This window comes from Rutidosis leptorrhynchoides, chromosome 8 (assembly GCF_046630445.1).
Source record: "Rutidosis leptorrhynchoides isolate AG116_Rl617_1_P2 chromosome 8, CSIRO_AGI_Rlap_v1, whole genome shotgun sequence".
Taxonomy (NCBI): domain Eukaryota; kingdom Viridiplantae; phylum Streptophyta; class Magnoliopsida; order Asterales; family Asteraceae; genus Rutidosis; species Rutidosis leptorrhynchoides.
Genome location: NC_092340.1, coordinates 83,155,812 through 83,176,943, shown reverse-complemented (window position 1 = coordinate 83,176,943; position 21,132 = coordinate 83,155,812). Strand labels below are relative to the sequence as shown.

The 21,132-nt window shown below is 35.9% G+C and overlaps 1 pseudogene; it reads right to left on the bottom strand.

Annotated features, from left to right (window-relative positions):
* Window positions 1–3,216: 3,216 nt before the first annotated feature.
* On the bottom strand, window positions 3,217–16,000 carry LOC139861415 (AUGMIN subunit 6-like; annotated as a pseudogene).
* Window positions 16,001–21,132: the final 5,132 nt, after the last annotated feature.

Here is a 21,132-nt window from a genome sequence, read left to right as displayed (position 1 = left end):
TATCCTCAAATGGTTTCCTTACCTTCGCGATGACCTTTCGTTCCTATAAAACATAAAACAACACGGGGGTAAGCTTTTACGCTTAGTGAGTTATACGCGAATAATAAAGCATACAAAGTTGGGCATAATCATTACATTACTTTGTCTTTCCAACCAAATGGTTGCTTACTTACTTTCGGATCCGACCCATCACTTACCATAGACATAACTTACTAGGTCAACCCTAGTAATTATGTCTAAGCTAAACACAACCATAGACATACTCTTATGCCTAAGCTACTTTAATCACATTTCATTCATGCATATGTACATAGACACCCAAGTGTCTAAGCTAAGTCATACCATAGACAAGATTACTAAGTAAGCTTAATAATCTTGCCTAAGCTAATCATCATCCATAGATACAATTATTAGGCGAACCTAATAATTCTATCTAAGCTATCCAACTAGTGCACTTAGTCGTTGCTCTCTTGCACGGATGCAATCCGAGAACACTAAGCCACTCTTGACCCGCCCAATTTACCCCCTATAAACTCACCTTGATTAAATGAGGTTCCTTGGTTACTTGAAGCTCCTTTGCCTTGATTAGCACCTATACATGAGCTAATCTCATTAATATCATAACTCAACAAAATTACAACTTTTAAAAGCTTTCAACACTTTTATACACTTACACATTGACTTAATTCCCCTTTTTACTCCAACATTCACATGAACACTTACATACATAACATTTTAACTTATCTTTTCTAATATAACCCCATTATCATGCCAACATCATTTCCTTAATTACACAATTCTCTAGTTCATCTCTTACAATCATGACTTGCAATTTTTTCAAGTATCTCATTAAACATTAAATGTGCATAAAACCCATTTCTACTACTAGCAACCCTAAATCATCATTTATCCAAATTTCATTACTTACAACAATAACAACAATTCACATATAAACTTTCTTCTTTACAATTTTTAACTAAATCACATAAACATTTCATTGAGACATTTCATCAAACACCTAGTGTGCATGACTTGATTCTAAGCTAAATTAGCATCAATTCCATCTTATTCACTACATGCACTCAATTAGCAAGTTCATACATAAACTTACTTCCAATATCAATAACAAATTCGTTTTTAGTCATACAAGTGTGCACAATTTCAACATACTACAACTTTAAAGCTTGAGATTCATCACAAACACCCAATTTTAGTAATACTTAGACATAGAAGTTCATACCTTGTCTCTAAGGATTCAAGAACCCTAATTGTGCACAAGGGAGAAGAAATTGGAGAATTAAAACTTGTTAAGATGATTAGAGTACACTAGATTTCACAAATTTCCAATTGCATGTGCTCAATTTCTTCAATTGAAGATTTCCTCTTCTTCCTCTTGTTTGGGTCGACACACACAAGCACACACACACACTGATTTTATTTTTTTGCAACTGATACAAAAATTCTGCATTTTACATCTTTTATTAAAATAACTTTGTCTTATTTGCACTTTCTACCCTCCCCACCAAAACTCTAATATGGGAGGTCCTTAATTCTAACTTTGCATCTCTAGTCCCTTCCAACTTAACTAACAAACATTAACTATTGTCCATTTATTTATACTAAATCATACCATCCATATATATAATAATTAAATTACATAAAATAATGGGGGATGATTCTCACACACTGTTTTTTGATCCTCACACACCCTTTTACCCTATTATTAGGGAGGAGTTCAAGTAAATTGGTGTGTGAGGATCAAAAAACAGTGTGTGAGAATCATCACCCTAAAATAATACCTTACTTAATTGGGATGTTACAATAAGCTTATTTCCCCGGTTCAGTCGGCCTTTATTTCCCCGAGTCAATTCGAGCTAGATTCTTTTAGGGTGGTAATGCTTCCAACAAGAAGATGACATGGATGAAATGAGATTCCGTTTTAGCCTCATTTGATAAAGATGGGTTAAATATCGGGATTCTTAAGGCGTTTAATATTGCGCTTATTCATAAATGGCATAGGTGGTACTTAACTAAACCAGAGGACTTTTGGGTAAGGATCATCAAATCGATTCATGGGTACTCATTTGATCAAACTTTCGGCCTTAGCACATGGACATTGATTGTTGACACTTATGTTCATGCAACAGACCATAATTTGGTACCTGCGAATTTATTTCGGTTGGACGTGGGTAACGAGTTAAAGGTTCGATTTTGGCTAGATACTTGGTGTGGTAATCTTCTCTTAAAAGCCGCTATAACCGTTTGTATCATTTGGATGTAAACAAATGTGATACTATCGCTAATAAATGGGTTAACGGTGATTGGCAATGAACATGGTCTAGAGTTATGAATAGCGGTCAACTATTAGCTTCTCTTCGCGATGATATCAGTCATATTCATCCCTCGAACCCTGATGACTGATGACTGCTGGTCATTTACTCTTAATTCAGATGGAATGTTCTCGGTTAAAGACATAAGAGAGTATATTGATAGAAATTGCCTTCCTTCAGTGCCGAGTGCCGACTTCTACTGTTTGGTTAAAACATGTTCCGAGAAAAGCAAACGTTCTTTGGTGGAGATTAAGGTTGGACTCACTCCCTCTTCGTTGGAACCTATCTACGAGAGGTTAGGATCTAATCTCGATTGTATGTTCGGTATCTTTGGCTCAAGAGGTTTGGTGTAAGACTCGTATTTGGCTCGATTGTGATATGCCTTTGTTTAATTGTTGGACGACACACACGCGATTGGATTGAGAATGCTACATGGTCTTCAAATGATAAAGCTCAGGTTGTCACGGTGGTGATTACTCTTCTATGGTTATGGCAATTTCGGAACCACATTATTTTTAACGATTCTTTTATTGGTAGAAATAGCATTGTTGATGTAATTAAAAAAATTTCTTTTCGTTGACTTAACACTTACTCTCAAATTAGAATTTATGGCTTCTAAAGCCCTTTAATTCTCTCTATTAGGCTCTTAGCATCTTGCTAAGGAACTTTTTTTAATATTCAGTTAAAACAGAAAAACTATTCCAAAACCTCAATCAACAAGCTTAGAAGAATTAAATAATTTTAACAGCTACGGAGTAATAAATTACAATGCAATAAAGATATACTGTTAAACTCATCTCGAGTAGACTCAAAAGAATGTTTTTAGAAGAATTAAGTAATTTTGACAAGATGATGACAACGGCAACTTCATGCAGCAAGTGTTGTAAAGTTTTTCCGATAACTACAATCTAATATCGTGGAACTGGAAACGCAGATGATCAATTTTCACATTTTTCTTACCAAACTAATACGGAGTAACAAATTATCCACGTCATATAATCATGATTAATGAAGATTATAATGATAATATCTCAAACACCTCATCTTAGCCACTGTAAACTGATAACTAACGTGTGTATCATCATATCTAGCCCCAGATCCAACAATTATCAACATCATCATCATCATCACCATCATCATCTATTCATCAACAACTTTAGACCAAATCATGTGTACTTACAGGATCTTCATTGCTGAGTTCAGCCGATCGATGATATAGCTCGAAGGGAGCCGAACATACAAGCACCATGTATATGTTATAGAAACTAAAACATCTTCTGAAGAATACAACATCATCAACCTCGTAGAATCTGTTATCAATTATTAATATTCCATCAAGGCTGTTTCAGTTTCCGATAGAGGTGCTGCAAATACAAATAGTAGCAAAAATGTCACAACAAAACATCTATTTTATTTGAATATGTATGAATTATTATTAATATTAATATAAGCTATAAAAAAACATACCGAGCAAGTCCTCAAAGGCTTCTGCGGAAAGAGATGAATCCATAAGAAAAGGGGGTGAAAAAACTTGGTCATGAGTTTCCTCTACATCATAGAACGACAATCGTCCCTCAGATTCCGCATAATTTGAAGAAGCAGCAGACACAAAACCATTTACTCCATCATAATCATTCACCATATCCAACGATTCATTATATTTCATCACACGACTATCCACCAAAGAATTATTTAAATCAGATAAAAACAACTGTTTACTCTTCAAAGAAACTGGTTTCTTTTCTGGGCCCACACGAGAAAACCCAGTTCCCGAAAGAGGAACAAAGAAATGCTCAGATCCATCGTCAGATTGACTATCTTGTGATTGGCCAGTATTGCTTGGTCGTGTTGACAAAGCTGCTTCTCTCACAGATTTCTTCAAGTTACGAATATAATCATTTACATCGTCTGCTTCACATGAAATAAGGAATTATTACAAATTACAAATTACAAACTAAAGTTTCAATATAGATGAAAGAGGGACAGAACTATTTTTAACCTGTATGTGGTGTATTTACTTGGCTATTTGATACAATTTTTTCATGAGGCACATTTTCGGGCACTACGTTAGTATGAACTTGAGAATGTTTCTTGTAAAAGTTGCCACTTTTTACATTTGAATTTGGAGTCAAACTAAATAAAGGTGGTAGCTTTAATAGCGGGGCTAGATGATAATTTATCAATATGAACAGTTGATAGTCTTGAAGTGACATCCATGATCTCATCACTGCTACTTTCCTAGACATCGATTGTGCAAATTAAATACTTAAAAGAACATTTAAAATATCGATACATATAAAATAAAAATATAATGTTCAAGATAAAAATACCAATGTCCTTCCGGTGTTTTGTGCGGTAGATCTGACATGATGATTTGTCACCCGAGGAAGATTGGTGGAAATACTGTTCACTTCCTCACTCAGTTCCGATATTGAATTCTGTATTGCAGGGGCTACACCTTTTAATTGATTAACAAGCACCTGCACACACACACACAAAAAAAAAAAGAAAGAAAAAAAAAATGTCAATAGAAAACTATTTTCTTCATTAATGCAGTAGGAAGGCATATAGCAATCACATAAACAGAGTCAGACAGCATGATAACACATCACCGAATATAAGAAGCGACACATATTTAGAAAGAAAAGTGCAAATTTGTACTCCAATATATACTCCGTAGTCCAAAATTTTCAAATTTGAGTAGTGGTGGTTTAGCATTAACATACCTGTATACTAGCTAGATGTTGTTGATGTTCAGCAAGTGTTGTAGCTAATGATTCAGCATGACCACTTGTACCACCTTCATTTGCACTTCGCAGAAGATCAGGACCTTCACCGTCATTTGCTTTTGCCTATATTGAAGACTAACAGTATAGTATCAAAAAGTTTACATCGGGTGCTTAAATCATACTAGAGGTACCAATGTAGTGATTTTGGCCCATTTACTTATTAATAGTCAGATTTGTATCATCTCAAACGAGTCATATTATCAAAATGTTACAGATTGCCCAAAGTTTATTTTCAAAGAACACAAACTCCGACATCATTTTATCCAAAGATTAATATGAATTTTATAAATATATTGTTTTCAGACTCATAATTAATGCATTCATTATTTATAGAAAAATTAGTAAACGGACAGAAAGTGGTTGTTAGCGACCCAGCCTGGCTCGTTTCGACCCGTACAAAAGTGACCGCTAACGCATTAACCACTCCACATGTACATATAATTTTTTTTGACAAATATAAAAGGGAAAAGTATATGAAAATGCATTGAACTTTCAACAAATTCCTATTGTATGCATTCAACTTCCAAATCTCCTATTGTATGCATTTAACTTTCTAAGTTGTGCTATTGTATACATTAAGTAACTTGTTGATAAGGTTTCCGGTTAATATGTTTAAATAATTACTGAAGGAGTCCTTGTAATTTGCATTATTTTTCATCTCCTTCGCTTCATCTTTATCTCCAAATTCATAAACCCTAATTTCAACCTACCTACTTTTTTCAACCTTTATTAACTTATTCTTCTCCCTCAAACTATCGAACCCACCAATATCATCTTCATCAATTCTCATCAGATCTCAAATAATAAATAATTGGATCTAAACAACTGATCAATACCTACCTCAAAGGCTATATTAATTATCTAATACTATTTGAATTAAAAAAAAAAGCATCATAAACAATCGGTCCATATCTATCTAATGACTATTGGTGAATTTTATTTGTTTTTCAAATTCGTATGTTCCATTTCCCTCATAAACAATTTTATTCCATCTTAGTATGCTCCCATATCCATTACAAACCCAAATTCATAAATTGTTATGGTGAAAAACCCTAATCCGATGGTGATTTTGGATTTGGGTTTTGTTCTTGATTCCAGATCGAAACTTTCCTTATTCTGATTTGCTTTACGTACAAGTAAAATAAAAAAGAAAAAGAGAACGCAAGTTTTGATAATCTGTAAATAATAAGAAACTTTGTACATTATTGTCGTTAATTGATTTTTAATAATAGGCAATGATGAAATAGTTTGATTTCGTATAGGTTGTATCGGGATTCGTTAGTGTTAGTAAGATTGGATCGAAATAGTTTGATTTCGTATAGGTTTTATCGGGATTCGTTAGTGTTAGTAAGATTGGATCGAAATAGTTTGATTTCGTATAGGTTGTATCGGGATTCATGTAAGGAGTTTGATGGGAAATTGATGGATGCTTATTCTGAAAAATGCAAGGAGTTTGAAGATTTGAGGGATGCTGTGAAGAGATATGTTAGAGATGATGATCAGATAAGATGAACAGAACAAACATGAGTATCAATGGTGTTGAAAATAAAATAAATAATTAATATGTAATATTGACAAACATGAGAGACCAGTGATGTAATTTTATCTAAGATGATGAGTCACCAATGAAATTAAGATTTACAAACATGAGGGACTAATAATGTAAATATCTAATAGAAGAATACCTATTATGGCAGGTTAAATACATACAATAGGACAATTTAGAAAGTTAAATGCATATAATAACAGATTTGGAAGTTGAATGCATACTATAGGAATTTGGTGAAAGTTCAATGCATTTTCATATACTTTTCCCAATATAAAAGCCTAAACTTGATAAGTGGTTACATATTAAGGAAATACTCTGGAAACTATAAATATCAATGGCCTTGGTAAGCCAAACTGCACTTAGCAACGTTGCGTCAATTAGAGAGTATAGTAGCCAGATACTAAGGGAAAAAAAAAAAAAAAAAAAAAAAAAAAAAAAAAAAAAAAAAAAAAAACTAAAAACTAAAAACTAAAAATTGGAATTAATCATTTAGTTCACACTTACACCTATACAGCAAATATTAACTTTTCAAACATAATAATTACACTTAGAAACACTAGGTCCTTAACCAATTAAAGTACACAAATTTACAACGCGGGTCAAATCCTCATTGTAAGAATATCATGCATTACGAAAATCCATAACAAGGTGATCAAAAAGCTTGTAACACGATCGATGAGCAAAATAATGATAATGACATAGGCAAACAGGAAAATTAGGGCACCAAATTTTTTGGTTATTAGAATGGTTGTTATAATTATTTATTAATACCAAGGTTGTAAAAATCACTACTTGGGAGTACTCGGTCGAAACTTTTTAGGAGTATTCGGATGTTGACCAAGTTTGACTTTGACCGATTTTCCAAGAAATCCCGAGTTTTGGCCGTGTTTGACCGAGTTTTAAATGGTTTTGACCGAGTAGTCCGAGTAATTGGACCGAGTAATCGGGAAACCTTTTTCAGTACTTGCCGAGTACTCCCGAGTTATGCAACACTGATTTATACTCAACAATTTCTGTGCAGATCACAAATATATTGTTCCCAAGACTCAAATGTGCAGGGTAACATTAAGAATATATAATATTAATATATTAATATATAAATATAATAATAAATAACAATAACAAAACTTAGAAGCATGGATTTGTTAAATGTAGTATACCAGGTGGAGTGACTGCTTATGTATACGCTGTAGAGCATGAGTCCAACGCCTCAAAACTTCTGCTATATCTGTTAGGGTGCAAACCAAAGTCCCACATCGGTCATGGGACAAAACAAATGTATGTATATAAGTCTAAGGGGAAGTCCCTCTATCACCAATTGGTTTTAGAAAAGAATGGACTCTTGGGCTTATATTGCAGGACATTGTGTTGGGCTATGCGATCCTTACAAAATGGTATCAGAGCTAGCCCCGATGTGGTGGACAGCGCAGTGGGCGCACCCCTGAGCGCACGCAGCGACGTGGCGCGACCCTGGCACGATGAGTTGATCCTGGAAGCCTTGTATCGAAATCTCCCTGCCCTCCCACCAGGTTGAGAGTTCCGAGTTGGCGGCGGTAAAGGTTGGATCCGGACTATCGTTGGAGGGGAGGCCCAGATGGACTTGGGTTTGAGGGGAGGTTTGGTATCAGAGCTCAGGTTCTAACCCTAGCCGTCAATCATAGCTGTTGCTGTTACAGATCCAGCTGCTGTTGTTGCTGTTTTTACAGATCAGATTGCAGATCAGGTTGCAGGTGCTAAACCCTAGCCGCCACCAGACTCTGCTGATCAACCCTAACCGCCATCAGACTCTGCTGTTACAGATCCAGATCAACCCTAGCCGTCACCAGACTCACCAGACTCTGCTGTTACAGATTTACTGCTACTGTTACAGATCAGATTGTTGTTGACCTCAGATCCAATAATATTTTTTTTCCAATGGCAGAAGAAGGAAGGATCAAAATCGACAAGTTTGATGGGCAAGATTTTGGGTGGTGGAAGATGCAGGTTGAAGATTTGTTATGTCAGAAGGATCTGATCGATGCCTTGAATGAGAATAAACCAGAAGGAATGAAAGACGACGAGTGGAAAACACTTGACAGGAAAGCCCTAGCAGTTGTCAGACTCACGTTGACAAAAAGTGTTGCCTTTAATATTGTTAATGAAACCACGACACATGGTTTGATGAAGACCTTAGCAAATATGTATGAGAAGCCGTCTGCTTCTAACAAGGTGTTTTTTGATCAGACAGTTGGTAAACACCAGGTTGAAAGAAGGTGCTTCAGTAACAAATCATGTTAATAAATTCAACAATATTATCTCTCGGTTATTGTCAGTTGATATCAAGTTCGATGACGAAGTCAAAGCTCTTCTATTATTATCTTCGTTACCTGAAAGCTGGTCAGGTTCAGTCACAGCTATCAGTGGATCCACAGAGTCCTCAAAGCTAAAGTTTGAGAGCATTCGTGATTTTATTCTTGGAGAAGATATAAGAAGAAAGAGTTCAGGAGAACCATCAGGAAACTTGCTGAGCACAGAAGAGAGGGGTAGGAGGAAAGGCAGAAGTAACACCACCAGGGGCAGGTCAAAAAGAAGGAAGAGTGTGTCGAGAACGAGGAATGATATTAAATGTTGGAATTGTCAGGAGACTGGGCACTTCAGAAACCAGTGCACTAAGCCAGTAACATCATCAAAGCCAAAGGAAGTTAATGTTGCAGTTGCAACAGATGATTATGATAACGTCCTTGTTTGCTGCATTGAGAATACAATTGATGCGTGGATTATGGATTCAGGAGCATCGTTTCATGCTACCCCAAGTCCACATTTGATGAAGAATCTACGAACAGGTAACCTTGGTAAAGTTCGTTTGGCTAATGATCATTGTCTTGACATTACAGGGATTGGAGACTTAGAGCTGAAGACCTCTTTGGGCACTAATTGGACCTTGGAAAATGTCCGAGTTATTCCTGGCCTAAAGAAAAAACTAATCTCTGTTGGACAGCTTGATGATCAAGGATATAGTGTGCTATTTGGTGAAGGTCAGTGGAAAGTAATAAAGGGGAACTTAGTAATAGCCAAGGGTAAGAAGAGAGGCACTCTTTATATGGCAGAAGTTCCAGTTAATGAAGTAAATACAGTTTCCAATGATCGAAGCTTAACCAGTCAGTGGCACCAACGTTTAGGTCACATGAGTGACAAAGGAATGAAAATGCTAGTGTCTAATGGTAAAATTCCTGGTCTAAAGAGAGTTGAATCGGACTTTTGCGAGTCATGTGTTCTAGGAAAGAAGAAGAAGGTCACCTTTGCAAAAGCAGGCAGAACTTTAAAGGCTCAGAAGTTGGAGCTAGTACACACGGACGTGTTCGGGCCTACTCCTGTTTCTTCATTGGGAGGAGCACGCTATTATGTTACTTTCATTGACGATTCAACACGCAAGGTATGGGTTTACTTTCTTAAAAATAAATCTGATGTATTTGAAGCTTTTAAGAAATGGAAATCTGCTGTTGAATTATCTTGTGATTTGAAGGTAAAATGCTTGAAGTCGGATAATGGAGGAGAATACATCAGCACCGAATTCGTTAACTATTGTGTTGATCATGGCATTCGGATGATCAAGACGGTTCCAGGTACTCCACAGCAAAACGGAGTTGCAGAAAGAATGAATCGCACTTTAAATGAGAGAGCACGTAGCATGAGACTTAATTGTGGGCTACCAAAGACTCTATGGGCTGATGCAGTAAGCACTGCCGCTTATTTGATCAACCGTTCTCCATCAACTCCGCTTGATTTCAAAATACCCGAAGAAGAATGGAGAGGTAAAGCAATCAGTTATGAGCATCTAAAAATCTTTGGGTGCAGTGCATATGATATTAATAAAGATGGTGACAAACTTGATGCAAAAGCAAAGAAGTACGTGTTCATTGGTTATGGGGGAGACGACATGGGTTACAGGTTATGGGATAACAAGGGAAAACATGTTATCAGAAGTAAACATGCCACCTTCAATGAAGCAGAATTGTACAAGGATTTCAACTCAACAACAAAAGAAAAAGAATCAGTTGAATTTGAGGTTGACACAGAGACAACTAGAGAAGATGAAAGGGAAACTCCAGAGTGTGAAACTGATGTTCCAGTGGGAGTTCCTAACAGTGAAAGCTCGGAGTCTGATCACGAGCAGACTTCAGATAGTGGGAGCTCAGACTCTGATGATGAGCAGACCCCACAACCCCCATCACAATCTGACCAGTCCAATTGGGTCAGGAGATCTACACGAGTTACAAGACAGCCAGAAAGGTTTAGTCCAACAGTTAACTATCTTCTTTTGACAAAAAATGGGGAACCAGAAAGTTATTCTGAGGCAATAAAGGTGAAAGATTCGTTCCATTGGGAGCAGGCTATGAAAAGCGAGATGGAATCTTTATTGAAAAATCAAACTTGAGGCTGACCAAGTTACCACCAGGAAAAAGGGTCTTACAGAAAAAATGGGTTTTCAGAGTCAAAGATGAAGGGGATGGTTCTAAACGATACAAAGCAAGATTAGTTGTCAAAGGATTTCAACAAAAGAAAGGAGTCGACTATGCTGAAATCTTTTCTCCAGTAGTGAAGATGACTATCAGATTGGTTCTAAGTATGGTTGCAACCGAGAAGTTACACTTAGAACAGTTGGATGTTAAAACAGCTTTCCTGCATGGCGACATTGAAGAAGACATTTACATGTCTCAACCAGAGGGGTTTCGTGTCAAAGGAAAGGAGAGTCTTGTGTGTAATCTAAAGAGAAGCTTGTATGATTTGAAACAAGCTCCCAGACAGTGGTACTTGAAATTTGATAATTTCATGGAGAAGACAGGATTCGTGAGAAGTTCTACAGATCATTGCTGTTATTTGAAGAAGTTCAAGAGCTCCTATATTATATTGCTTCTTTATGTCGATGATATGTTAATTGCAGGTTCTGATATGGTTGAAATACGCAATTTGAAGAAGCAATTATCTGGAGAATTTGAAATGAAGGATCTCGGGCCAGCTAAGCAGATTCTCGGTATGAGTATATGCAGGAATAAAGATGGGTCAGTTTCTTTATCTCAAGAAAAGTATATTCGCAAGGTTCTTGAAAAGTTCAGAATGAATGGTGAGTCTACAAAGCCAAGAAACACACCGTTAACACACCGTTGGGAAGTCATCTAAAGCTTTCTAAACATCAGTCTCCTAAAACTGAAGTAGAAAAAGCAGAAATGGCTAAGGTTCCTTATGCATCCGCAGTGGGTAGTCTAATGTACGCTATGGTGTGTACAAGACCTGATATAGCACATGCAGTTGGGATGGTTAGTCGCTTTATGTCAGCTCCGGGGAAAGAACATTGGGAAGCAGTGAAGTGGATACTGCGGTATTTAAAGGGTACTCCTAAAGTTGGGTTATGTTTCAAGGGCAGGGATACTACTCTCAGGGGTTATTCTGATGCAGATTTGGGTAGATGCAATAATACCTTCAAGAGCACCACCGAGTATGTATTCACTATAGGAGGAACAGCAGTGAGTTGGATGTCTAGGCTTCAAAAGAGCGTGGCTCTATCTACTACTGAAGCAGAATACATGGCCTTGACTGAAGCCAGTAAAGAACTAGTATGGTTGAAGACATTCATGAAAGAACTGGGTAGCAAACAGACAGAATTTGTCTTATATTGTGATAATGATAGCGCAATCAAGTTAGCAAAGAATCCAGTCTATCATGCTAAAACGAAACACATTAGCATGAAGTATCACTTTATCAGAGAACGGATAAGCAAGGGAACATTTAATCTAGAGAGCATTCCAGGTTCAAAGAATCCAGCAGATATGTTCACCAAACCAGTAACGCTGGATAAGTTGAAGCTGTGCATAGCTTCAACTGGCCTTCAGGAACATTGAAGAGAAGGCAGGAACTAGAGAGAGAAGAGATGAGCTGAGTCTTGCATTGCAGAAGTACAAGAGTGCAGATCGATGTTATTTGAAGCCTCCAAGCAGGACATTGTGTTGGGCTATGCGATCCTTACAAATGGTATCAGAGCTAGCCCCGATGTGGTGGACAGCGCAGTGGGCGCACCCCTGAGCGCACGCAGCGACGTGGCGCGACCCTGGCACGATGAGTTGATCCTGGAAGCCTTGTATCGAAATCTCCCTGCCCTCCCACCAGGTTGAGAGTTCCGAGTTGGCGGCGGTAAAGGTTGGATCCGGACTATCGTTGGAGGGGAGGCCCAGATGGACTTGTATCGAAATCTCCCTGCCTTCTATCAGAGTAGAACCCTAATTGTTTGGGTCGTATTTTATTGAGGGTCCTAAGTCTATATATAGTCTCTCAATTGTACATGTATTGTATCACCTCCAAATTAATAATAATACTCTCTAGTTCCAAAGTGGATGTAGGTTTCACCTAGAAACCGAACCACTATAATTCTCGTGTTGTTTTTATTCTGTGTTTATTATTCGGCTTGCTCGTTTGTGATTGTTAATCGATTAGGATTCTACTCTGATAGAAGGCAGGTTCTAGCCTTAACAATATCAACTGTCGGCTGACCTTTTCCGCTTCGATCATCCCCCCAAGAACTTTTTTCATCGCCAGTTTGAAAAGAACTCAACATTTCTCTATCTGATTTTACTTGTGATCTATCAGATTGGTCCTTGTCTGAATCACTTTCATCCATAGCTGCAAGAAGAGATGATCCAGATATACGGTATCTGACAAACAACGTGACAAAAAAAAAAATATGAACAAAGGCCGCAAACAGAACCTACAAGAAGTGACATATAGTAGGTTATATATCATGTATAATAACTACCTATGCTCCCGATGTGCTATTAAGTCCTCAATGGGGCCTGAGGCAAGAACTTCATGCTGACCTGCATCAAAACATAACCAAAATTAATCTTAAAAACACAATGCAAGGATGCTAAAAAAGTGGAAGCCGGTAAAAAGATACGTGTAGACTAGTACTTCTATGGAATAACCCAATGCCAAAGGCAAGGCATGTGCAAAGTGTGCAACCGAACAGTGCCCAAATTTTAAAAAGGCACATATTTTAAACAAACTACATAATAATCCATCCATTTATATGTAATTCCATCCATTTATAGTGGTATTATATTTTTATGTGTTCAAAAGTTTAAAAAAAATAATGGCCCATTTTTTACGTCTCGAACAGGGACTACTAGATTGATGAGACGGCCCTGATCTGTGCTACTCTCTTTACTATACAACGCATAATTTAGCTTGGCTCAAATGACTATATCAGCATTAATTCTTCACACCACTACTTCACAGGTTAATGTTTGAAAGGAAGGGCACATAGCTATATCTTATAGGGCTGCGTATATGTAGCAAATCTCTTACTTTCACCTACTCTTATTTTCACCTACAAGTCTCATCATGGGATAATGAGATAATGGCATAGTGCATACATGTAGTACACAAAGTGTAAACAAAATATTAACCTTAAGCTTATTCGAACCAGAATTACACATGTGAAAACAGACAAAACGGCTATACACATAAACAAACATCATTCGAGAGGCTGAAGCACAATAAGAGGCAATAAAGGATGAAGCGGAAATATAGACAGGGTGATGAGTAACTATCAAGTTCCATTATCCATATGAAGATTATTCCAACTAGCACTTTACCTAGTTACCTCTGTAGCATTTAATTATTACAATATTAGTAGAGTCCATATAAATTCAGACTCCATATAAATTCAGACTCCATTTATAAATTCAGACTCCATTTAATCACTAAAAGAACCATGAGATGTTTTCACTTACTCTTGCGTGATAATAAAGAATCCCAAAGGCGAGTAGCTCTCTGAACTAGATGAGAGTTTTGACTTGAACTTGAAACTAACTCATCCCACTGTTCACCTTCCATCTTCACTTTGTTCCACAAGTCATGTAGCTTCTCCAACTCTTGTTACAAATATGCCTGAGCTTCAAATGTTCCAAAGAAAAGGAGAATGTGTGTGTTACACAAACAGAACAAATTGTTTAAAGATTATTTACCCCTAAACTCACAATCACAAGTTACAATTACCTCTTCAGCACAAAGACTACGATATTCTGCTGTTATTTCATGAGCCAAATTTAACCACGTAGACTGTCTTTGTACTGTTGACAGCATTTTTAAGAAACCTTCTTCTCTCTAAAGCTATTCTAGCCTGTTCAACAAAAGAAGCAAACTTTAAGTATTTAAAGAAACTTTGCTCACAATTGTCAGAATGCAGAAGAAGCATCATAATGATCTATTCAGCCACCAAATGCAAGCGCAATATACCTTTGTTACAGGATGAAGAGTAGCCGCATGTGAAAAAGCTACGTCAGTCAATGAAGCGGGTAATGGACTTGAGACTACATCAGCAGCATACGTTCGTCTAAGAACTTCTCTCAAAGCATGCAACGAAAGTTGCCACAATAGTTCCACAAATCTGCACTTAAACATTCCTTATATCGACCAATCATTATTCAATCTACCTACTAAATAATTCCAACTTTTAGCAAGCTATTAACTACAATAGATATTAATCAAATTTCGAGCTTCAATTGATAATTAAATCCATAACTAACTAACTAACTAACCTCGGTCCACAACATGTAGCCAGTGATGAAACCCTAGAATTACTTCTTGGAAGTGCCCCTTGTGATTCAAGCTCACTTATAATACTTTGTACAACCTAATTAAAAAACATTTAAATTAATAATTAACATAGAAACCTACTATCCATATACATTACATTACATAATTACATATTACATAAACCAATAAACTAAAATTAAAAATGCATATGAATTACACACCTTTCGAAAATCTCGAGATTGGGTAGAATCAAAAATCGGCCAAACTTTATCAAAATCCTGAGAATCGATCACAATGTTAAAAAAAATAATAATAATAATAATAAAATAACAGATTGTAATTGCAATTAGAAATGTGATTAGATTAGAAAGGGAAATTAGGGCGTACTTTAGGACCTCTGAGAGAGAATAAAATAAAGTATAGAAGCTGTTCACCCAATTTAGGGTTAGAGTGACGAAATAACCCGACCCGAGGTGTACCGTTGTTTGCTCCGGCACCAACTATTGACGGATCAAGCCCTAACAATAAACAGTTTGTGTACATTTCACTCTCTAACTCTGTTTCTCTTTCCTTTTCTCGGTCCATCATCATCAACCATACCCTATATAGATACAGATAAATTGATATATATAAATATATTGAAAGAGAGTATATAAACACACAATCTGTTTGTAACTCCTTATAGATTCATTTTGATCTTCTTGTGTTTTACAGTATACTGTATGTACGTTACAATATACTCCGTATATCTCTCCATTTTGATTTTCGTCAGGAAGATTTAGTTACAAATCAGGTCCTTTGCAATTGGAGAATGTTACTAACAGGTCCTTGGTTTTGTAGTGCTTTTGAAATTTATGTGTATTCTTGAGTTGTGAAGAAAATAAAAGAAAGGAAAGGAAAAACCTTTTATTCATAATATTTTATAAATAAATTAAACCAAACATAATTAATATATAAATATATATATATTATAAATTTCTGCTCGATTTTTCAATTAAAACTCAAATCGTTATACTTTAAATTAACACAACTATATCAGAACAAAAACGATGGTTAAAAATTCATACTACGCATTTTAGCAAAATTAAGTAGCACTTCATGCAGATAATGTATATGTATACATGTAACGCCGTCATCATAACATCATGTATATATATCAACAAATATAATACTCCATAAACTATAAGAAGCAAAAATCTTACAAAAATCAAGATGGCAGGAGCACTCGAACAAAGTTATGAATGAATACTTTAGTAACAAAAGCATTATGCCGATATACATTTTTAATACATAAGATTTCATGTATACTTTGACTCACTGTCAACTATAACAGAGTTAAGAGGTGCAGTACAGAACTATAGAATTAAGACTACGAAATAATAAAGTTGAAAGAGATAAAATGGTCTTTTTTAAATATATAACAATTGTTTTCCTCTCAAATCATGCCAAAATTAGGAGGATTGCAATCTAAGTAAAAAACACATGGACTCTCCCTTCAAATCCTTTCCTCTCTACCCTTTTCTTTCCATAAAAAAAACTCAAGAATGCATAATTAGTCTTCTCTCCCTTCAACTCCTTTCCTTTCTTTCACAAAAAAAAAAAAAAAGAAAAAAAAAAAAAACAACTCGAGTATGCAGCCTAAGGTTGTCAAGTTTTCTTTATGCTGAACGGGGAGAATTTGAAATGAGGTGGTGTTTCGTCTAACATGCACCGGGGGTGTAGTGGAGGTAGTTGGTGCTGGGCCGGCCACATAGAGTATTTTATCAGTAGATGTTTGGGCCTTTTGGGCCTAAGAGGTGGTTAGTTGCTGCAAACATATAAGGAAGTCTATGCTTACAAATTCTAGAAGTGTTCAACAATATTTTTTTAAATCTATAAAATTGTGAAAATATCTCAAACACGGTGTGTGGTACTTGGTCATTGTTTTATTTCTACGGTATCGTCCAAAGTTACACGCAACTCGCACCAAACACGGTGTGTGTCGCGTGGTGTGTGGTGCTCTATGCGTGATGCTTGGTCGTTGATCATTTCTAGAGCATCGTACAAGGTTACACGCAACTCGCACCAAACACGGTATGTAGTGCATGGTTGCTGATCATTTCTACGACATCGTCTAAGGTTACACGTAACTCGTACGATCGTACCAAACACTACACACGGTGTGTGGTGCTCAGTGCGTGGTGATTGGTGCTCCATGCGTGTTGCTTGGTCGTTGATTCAATTCGTCTAATGTTACACCAACTCGCACCACGCACCTAGCACGGCGCGTGGTGTTCGATGTGATGGTTTTAGAGCATTTTTACAATTAAAAAAGTTTAGGAGCATACCGTTTAAACACTTTAGAATTTATGGGCATTTTGGGCAATTTCCCAATATATAATTGCTATAGTTTACCACTTTGTAATGAAAACAAACTATCAAAGTGCATACACTTGCCATTGGCAATAATACAATTTTCTTTAGGGAGTCAACTCAAAACGAGGGTGTGAGTCTGACGTATTTAGAGGTGCAAATGGGCGGGAAAAAGCCCGCGATCCACGAGTATATGTGACCGTGATGGGCAGGTTAATTCAATATTTTTTATCCGTTAGTACAATACGGGTAAAATTTTGTACTCGTTGAGGGGTCACGTTCGGGTCGTGAATATATAATACCCGTTATGGGTAAAATTCGACCTGTAAATTTATAATACGCGTTTGAAAAACTCGTGAGTTTACACGTTTACCCGCATAAATTTATTTATTTATAAATAAATATAGTTATATTTTCAATAAAAAATAGTAATCTTTAATATTTATTTGTGAATTTACCAGTTGGGCCGTCGGTATCATTACCACAACTTAGATAATAGATTAAATTCTCAAAAATCCGATTCCATTTCAATTCTTTGAAAAATATGATCTGGGTGACATTTTTTTTATTCTCCAAAAACGCATTTTGTTTTGTTCTAAGAACATTGTGCTCTAATCATATATATTCACACAAAATATAATTAAAGCGTATTGATCCACAATCTGCTAGAGTAAAATATTAGAGTACGAGGTGTTATTCAGTGTTCATTTGAGACATTGAAATTCACCGAGTAAAGAAAAACTAGAGGTTTCGTTAGGTGTCTATTTTAAGTGTCCATTTTAGTTATCTTATTCATTTTAATAATTTTATTTTTATTATCTAATTCATTTTATATATAAAATATTTAATATAAATGAATAACACTTTGTAATTAATAAATAATTTAATAATAATAATATATTATAATTATAATTATAATTATTATATTTACTTTTAAGCCAAAATTAACCTTAGTTCATTAACATAACCTTAGCCCATTAACTTAACCTTAGACTGTAGTGACCCGAACTTTTCCATGTTTATATATATTAAATGAAATTGATATTTACATGATTAAGTGTTTTCAACATGTTAAGTAATCAAACTTGTTAAGACTTGATTAATTGAAATAGGTTTCATATAGACAATTGACCACCCAAGTTGACCAGCGATTCACGAACGTTAAAACTTGTAAAAACTATATGATGACATATATATGGATATATATATATAGTTAACATGATATTATGATAAGTAAGTATCTCATTAGGTATTTTAACAATGAGTTATATACATAAAAATGAGACTATTGAATTAAGAAACTCGAAAACGATATATATAACGATTATCGTTATAACAACATTTTATTAAATACATATGAATCATATTAAGATATTGATACACTATATTTTGTAGCGACCCGACCAAATCGTCATTGACGGCGCCGTCTACTTAGGTCCCGTTACGTGGTCATAAGTCTTTAAAACAGCGTTTGACCAAAAGATATGTCGCATTCATTTCAAATGTAAAGGTTGTTCAAGTTTTACAAGAATAGTTCCACCACAAGTTACGATACAAAGTTTTAAGTACAAATGAAACTTATGCGACAAGATTTAAAAGTATCCAAAAGACGCTCCATGTATGCATGTATACTCGACATCCAATGCAAGTATCAAAATAATGAGCGGAAGCATGTATCATGTATCGTTCAAGGACCTGAGAAAAACATAGAAATCTGTCAACGAAAACGTTGGTGAAATCATAGGTTTAAGTAAGTAAGTACAAGTGAACCACAAGATTTGCATCAATGAAATAATAGTAATACATTCCAAAAGTTTGTTTCACGAGCACCCAATTATCAAAGCTTAACATTCCATCCATTGTATACCCCATCCATAGTGCTAGAACAAACACTGATTCTCGAAAATATATTTCATCCGTAGACGGTAGCGAACCGTCAAAGATGAGGGTTGTCAACCCATATGGCCATATAACATAAGTTCTCGCTTACACCCGGCAAGTGTAACTAATGATAATCGAATTGAGGATTTTTGTTCTAAACTCGTATGTAGAATGTTTGTTTTCCCGTTCTTGTGTTCACTTAGTTCAAAAGAATCGTTTATGTTTTCTCATCCCAAATATAAGTTCAAAAAGAGTAAAAGTGGGACTATGATCTCACCTTGAGTGCACGTACGAAAAGTACTTCACAAAATAACGTGTGCGAAGGATAGTGCTAGTCTTGACCTAAACAAATAGGTCGTATCAATAACGGTAAACACGATAGGTCAAAGATGTTCAATTAGTCCTATGGCTCGTTACGACTCGATTATTTAGCATGTGAAATCAAATTGTCAAGTTTCATGCAAGATACAAGTATATAAACAAGTTAGGAAGGTTGCAAAATCATTTGGTTAAGTTTGACAAAAAGTCAAACTTTGGTCGGTCAAAGTCAACGAAAAAGTCAACACGTTCGGGTCGTGTCCCGAACTATTTTTCTGAGGTTTTTAATCATGTATGAGCATGTTAGGACAAGTTACATGTGAATCGGAGGTGCGTAGCATAGCAAACATTATTCGAAAATTGACCAAGTTGGACAGACCAAAATGGCGCGCCGCGCGGGTATATGGCGCGCCGCGCCATTACCTGTGCAGAGAATTCTGGCAGTTTTTAAGTTTTATGCACGAACCTAACTTCAAACAATCACCATTTATGATCCGCAAACAATCAAGACAAGTATCTTATACCGTTGGGAAGGTAATTTGACGAGGAAAACAACTAAATACATTTCATCAATCAATCTACCTATTACAACAACCAAAACCGCATCTAATGCTTAACATTAACCGCATACAAGTTCATAAATGCAATTCAATGATTCGGGCAACCAATTTACATGAATGATATGCCGTTTCGAAGGTAATCAAGCATACAATCCAACTAAACACTTACCAATAATAATCCATGGCATTCAATGCATCAAAAGTCCATTTCAAATTCATCAAACCCTAACCCAAATTCACCAAAATCAATAATCAAGTTCATGAAGTTTTCTAAGGCAACCTACACATCAAATTGAAGCTAGTGATACAAGGAACACAATTAGAACATGAACTTTTAACATCTAACAACATATGATCATCCAAAATTCAAGAACAACACACCAAAATTCAAGTTCATGCTAGTTACACTAAAACAACGAGATCGAGCATATAAATCATATATTCATGTTAGACTTGAGCCATAGACACTAATTAACACTTTTATAAGTTAAAAACATCAAGAACACAAAATCTAGTGATTTTAGAAAGTTACCCAAATGAGATGAAGTTGGTACCAAAATGAAGAGGATGAAGAGAGGATCACGAATATGTAATTTATTTTGTCGTAAGCCTCCTAGATCGAATTTAGATGATGATTGAATGAATTTGGATAATTGGGTGTGTGTTCGTGTTAGAGAGAAAGAGAGAGATGGAGATGATAATGAATGGGTGAAAGGGGTTTGACCCTTTGACCTAGTCAAGGGTTTGATCCCTTGTCAAGTTTAGTCCCTCAACTTTCGTTCGGG